Below are 5,854 nucleotides of genomic sequence, written 5' to 3'. Positions count from 1 at the left end.
AGTCACATATTATCCTGTATATAACATCGGATGTCTGTGCACATAGTATACATAGTATCCCACACACAGTACATGTACACACGTGGTCAAAATTGTTGGTACCCCCTCGTTTAATGAAAGGAAAACCCACAATGGTCACAGAAATAACTGGAATCTGACAAAAGTAATAATACATTAAAAATCTATGAAAATGAACAAAGGAAAGTCAGACATTGCTTTTCTGCTCACTCATGAAATCGGCCCGGACAGAAATGATGGTTCTTCTTAACTTAATATTTTGTTGAACCTTTTGAGGCGATCACTGCAATCAAACGATTCCTGTAACTGTCAATGAGACTTCTGCGCCTCTCGACAGGTATTTTGGCCACTCCTCATGAGCAAACTGCTCCAGTTGGCTCGTGGTTGAAGGTTGCCTTTTCCAGACGACATGTTTCAGCTCTTTCCAAAGATGCTCAATAGGATTTAGGTCAGGGCTCATAGAAGCCACTTCAGAATAGTCCACTGTTTTCCTCGTAGCCATTCTTGGGTGTTTTTAGCTGTTTAGCTGTTTTTAGCTCTGTGTTTTGGGTCATTATCCTGACACTGGGCAGCACATTTCTCTCTAGAATCCCTTGATAGTCTTGAGATTTCATTGTACCCTGCACAGATTCAAGACACCCTGTGCCAGATGCAGCAAAGCAGCTCCAGAACATAACAGAGCCTCCACCATGTTTCACAGTAGGGACAGTGTTCTTTTCTTGATATGATTCATTTTTCCGTCTATGAACATAGAGCTGATGTGCCTTGCCAAAAACTTCCATTTTTGTCTCATCTGTCCATAGGACATTCTTCCAGAAGCTTTGTGGTTGTCAACATGTAGTTTGGCAAATTTCAGTCTGGCTTTCTTATGATTTTTTTTTAACAATGGTGTTCTCCTTGGTCATCTCCCATGAAGTCCACTTTGGATCAAACAATGACAGGATGGGTGCGATCTGACACTGATGTTCCTTGAGCTAGAAGTTCAACTTTAATCTCTTTAGAAGTTATTCTGGGCTCTTTTGTTACCATTCGTATTATCCATCTCTTTGATTTGTCTTCAATTTTCCTCCTGCGGCCACGTTCAGGGAGGACCAATCAGGAATTTTTTCAATATCTACAAATCAAACATCTGGCCTCAACCCTTTACGGATCGACTAAAGTTTCCAGCCCAACTGAATTTGAAATAATGTGTAGAAGAAGCCCCTCAACTAAAGGTTTGATATCTAATATCTATAGCATCCTTAGTGCCCCTAATAAAAATTCTTTCTCCAAGCATTCCTACTTGGCTAGATGGGAAAGGCTGTTGAATAGGGATATTTCACCTCAATGTTGGCAGACTATCTGGAATAAGGCGGCTAAAACCTCCATATGTACATTGTACAAAATATTAATGTTCTGGTATCACACCTCGAAACTTCTGCAGAAACTTAATCCCCGGCTTCCGGACATCTGTTGGCGCTGTGGTTCCCCGGGAGGTTCTCAGTTTCATATCTTTTGGTTGCTTCTTCAGAAGATATTATTCACTGATATTCCCCTGGAACCCACTTCTGTATCTGCTGAATGTTACCCCCAAGAGAATGGGTAAAAACTCCTCTAAACTTCTACTTCATTTGCTGACAGCGGCCAGATGTTTTATTGCTCTTCATTGGAAGAAGAGTGCCCCCCCCCCCCTCGTAGGGAATTACGGAGTAGGATTTCTGATATTAGGAGGATGGAATACATGACAGCCATTCTAAACGATAGCGTGGCTCTATTTCATACAATTTGGGCCCCTTGGGACTATTACTGGGCACAACATAATATCTGATTGGTTTATAATGCCCTTCCCCTCTGTCTTTGACTCTTTTGTCTTATGTCAAATAGTCTGTATTGTTATAAGATGTAAAATATTAAAGATTCGGACGGTTTGGAAGGATTTTTGTGAATGCCGGAGGACCTAAGGGTGGGGAGTGGTGAGGTTGTTTATGGGTTCGTTCTATCCCGACCCTTTTGATTAGATTAAGTATGATGGTATTAAGACGAAGAAGGTCTTCTTAGTTATATACCGTATTTTTCGGACCATAAGACGCACTTTTTCCCCCCCAAATTTGGGAGGAAAATGGGGGGTGCGTCTTATGGCCCGAACGTTGCGTACCTGTGGTGGTGGTAGAGCGGGATCTCCCTCCCGCTCTACCACCCGCAGCATCTCACCTCCTCCTCTTTGCTGCCGCCACCACCACCACCATCGGTCCTGGTCCCCAGGCAGGCCTCGGCGGCACGTAGCCAGACCCCGGTCCCTGCCCTCAGGCAGGCCCCTATCGCCAAACACTTGCCCCTGCCCTCAGCCAGGCCCCCAGCCAGACACCCGCGGCCCCCAGCCAGTCACCTGCAGCACCTCACCTCCTCCTCCTTTGCTGTTGCCGCTGCCGCCACCACCACCATCGGTCCCGGTCCCCAGGCAGGCCTCGGCGGCATGCAGCCAGACCCTGATCCCTGCCCTCAGGCAGGCAGGCCCCTATCGCCAAACACTTGCCCCGGCCCTCAGCCAGGCCCCCAGCCATACACTGGGCCTCAGCCAGGCCCCGGCCCCAAATCTGGCATCGGGCCCCAGTCATCTCTTCTGCTGCAGCCGCCAGGTTCCTGAGGGAGGGAACGGAGGGCCCTACAATCTTGCTCCATCGCAACTCCCCGCTGCTGCAGCACCGGATTCCGGAAGGACCCTGCCTCCTGTAACCCTCGCTCCACAGACCCCCAGGTAAGATACTGTACCTATTAAGACTATAAGACGGACCCCATCTTATAAAAATATTTTTTTTTCTATATTCCAGCCCAGAATTTGGGGTGTGTCTTATGATCCGGTGCGTCTTATAGTCCGAAAAAATACGGTAAATGTTTTTACCCCATCTTTTTGAATCATTTGATTTGCTAATGTTGTCTGTTATATTTTATACTTTAATAAAAATTAAAGTTTTAAAAAAAAAAAAAAAGTTAAAGTAAAAGTTTAAGTGCAGCAAAAATAAAACAAACGCATAGAATAAACCATCCGGCTAAGCAAACCATTATCTGTACAAGTCCACACAGGACAGAAAACAAAAAATACAAACATTTTTGTTCGGTCTGTAACGGTTTTGTTTGGTTTCTGTCACCTCTATCGTTCTGGGCTTGCGCAGCGCTTAAAAAACGGATCCATTAATAGATGACATTATCAGATGACCATCCGTTATGATCCGGTCACTATTCGTTTTCTGAACCGGACAGAAAAGATTTGCAGACTGTGTTTTTTTTTTTGATCGAGCTAATGGATTGCAGCTGAAAAAGACACAAAAATTTTCGGACATTTCCGTCCCCATTCCAAAGAGTGGATAAACTTGTGGGTCTTCTTCTGCTCAATAGACTAAACCCACATATCGCATACTGGTCGGTTGTCCATGTCAACACTTTTTATGGTGATCCCGACCCCTGCTCGTGGTGGATAAGGGGACATTCAGCTGTTTCCATATTACACATTTGTATCCACCAAGAACCAGGACTTCATGTTCTCGACGTTAAGGCTTGGTCTACACCTGTCACGTGGTGACAGCGATCATCAGACTACTTGCACAACCAGAAAAATTGGTGCAAACTGCTGACACGCAACTATTTTAGACAAGTCACATGAGGCCAGCGACGGAAGACTGAACAAATTTGGAAATTTTTCTCGTTCTGCGTTGCAATACGACGCCATGGAATACCAAAACATTTTACCACCAGCAAGTGTGATAGCTGTTAACAGTAAATATCTGTCCAAAAGTCCATCCATCGTGTTGGATTTTCATGCCTTTGTCGAGTGCAAATATCTGAATCCCCATCAATAGAAGCTCAAACCAGGCTGCAGGTCAAAATGTAGAAGGATCAATCTGCAATTTGTCATTTTAACTCATGGCATCATCTTCAAAAACACTAATCCTAACGACAAGTCACCAGAAAATGGTTGGTACTGGCAAGAAGATTCCACGGGATCTGACACATTGACATCAATGCTCTTCACTAATGACGCTGCCATAAAAACTAGACTGCCATGTGGCCAATAACTTGGGAGGTTGCAATGGGCGCATGACTTCCTTGCATCTTCGATCATAAGGAACAGGGGAAGCCTTGTATCACTTCTGTTTGCCCCTGTTGGCTCTTTGGGGACCAATTTTGGGTATAGCTGCTGTGATAAGAAATCAAGTTCATATCCATTGAAGGCAAAATATGTCATGTACCAGTAATTATGTCACCTCTTATACACATCCTACAGAAATGTCTATGACTCTGCTGGCGATGGATGCAGAGGACGGGATTCTGGATCAGTGAAGTCATCAGGTCACCTCCTTTCCCAGAAGTTCTCAGATCTCAGGAATCCACTTTAGCTGCCAGGTGTTGTGTAACCTAGGTGTGGCGGTTTCTGGCCTGACAACTCTGACTGTTGAAATGACATGGAAAAGTTATACTTGGATGATGGTGATACTTCTACAATGACATGGGAGGGGACCTGAGAACATGCATCAGCAGGTGCTGCAACTACCCAACCTGGGACAAACCATAGTCACAACATCCAGCAGCCCCTGTGTTGTGCGTGAGTTATACTGGTGTGCTATGTGATGGTAGAAAACAGTCATCAAGTACATCTCCCACAGAGGGGACAAACCAATGTCAAAACAGTCTGAGTCGCCCATGAGTTATACTGGTGTTCTATTTGATGTTAGAAAACAATCATCAAGTACACCGCCCATAGAGGGGGCAAACCAATGTCAAAACAGTCCCTGAGTTGTCCATGAGTGATACTGGTCTGCTATGTGATGCTGGATAACAACCACCAAGTACATCACCCGCAGAGGGCCTCACCTTTCCTGGGATAAACCAGTGTCACCAATATCCAGAAGCCCCAGAATCTTCCTTGAGTTATACTGGTCTGCTGTGTGATTCTGGAAAACAACCACCAAGTACATCATCCACAGAAGGTCTCACACTACCTGGGAAAAACCAACCAGTGTCACAACATCCAGAAGCCCCTGAGTTGCCCAATAATTATACCAGTCTGCTATGTGATGCTGGATAACAACCACCAAGTACATCATCCACAGAAGGTCTCACACTACCTGGGAAAAACCAACCAGTGTCACAACATCCAGAAGCCCCTGAGTTGCCCAATAATTATACCAGTCTGCTATGTGATGCTGGATAACAACCACCAAGTACATCATCCACAGAAGGTCTCACACTACCTGGGAAAAACCAACCAGTGTCACAACATCCAGAAGCCCCTGAGTTGCCCAATAATTATACCAGTCTGCTATGTGATGCTGGATAACAACCACCAAGTACATCAGCCACAGAAGGTCTCATACTACCTGGGAAAAGCCAACCAGTGTCACAACATCCAGAAGCCCCTGAGTGATACATGAGTTATACTAGTCTGCTGTGTGATGCTGGATAACAACCACCAAGTACATGAGCCACAGAAGGTCTCACACTACCTGGGAAAAGCCAAGCAGTGTCACAACATCCAGAAGCCCCTGAGTTGCCCAATAATTATACCAGTCTGCTGTGTGATGCTGGATAACAACCACCAAGTACATCATCCACCGAAGGTCTCACACTACCTGGGAAAAGCCAACCAGTGTTACACCATCCAGAAGCCCCTGAGTTGCCCAATAATTATACCAGTCTGCTATGTGATGCTGGATAACAACCACCAAGTACATCAGCCACAGAAGGTCTCGCACTACCTGGGAAAAACCAACCAGTGTCACAACATCCAGAAGCCCCTGAGTTGTACATGAGTTATACTAGTCTACAATGTGATGCTGGATAACAACCACCAAGTACATCGTCT

The sequence above is a fragment of the Phyllobates terribilis genome, unplaced genomic scaffold (genome assembly GCF_046119375.1).
Source record: "Phyllobates terribilis strain yellow unplaced genomic scaffold, ASM4611937v1 Scaffold_9__5_contigs__length_417890890, whole genome shotgun sequence".
NCBI classification, from domain to species: domain Eukaryota; kingdom Metazoa; phylum Chordata; class Amphibia; order Anura; family Dendrobatidae; genus Phyllobates; species Phyllobates terribilis.
The sequence above is the reverse complement of the archived record's forward strand: the minus strand, read 5'-3'. Positions refer to the sequence as shown.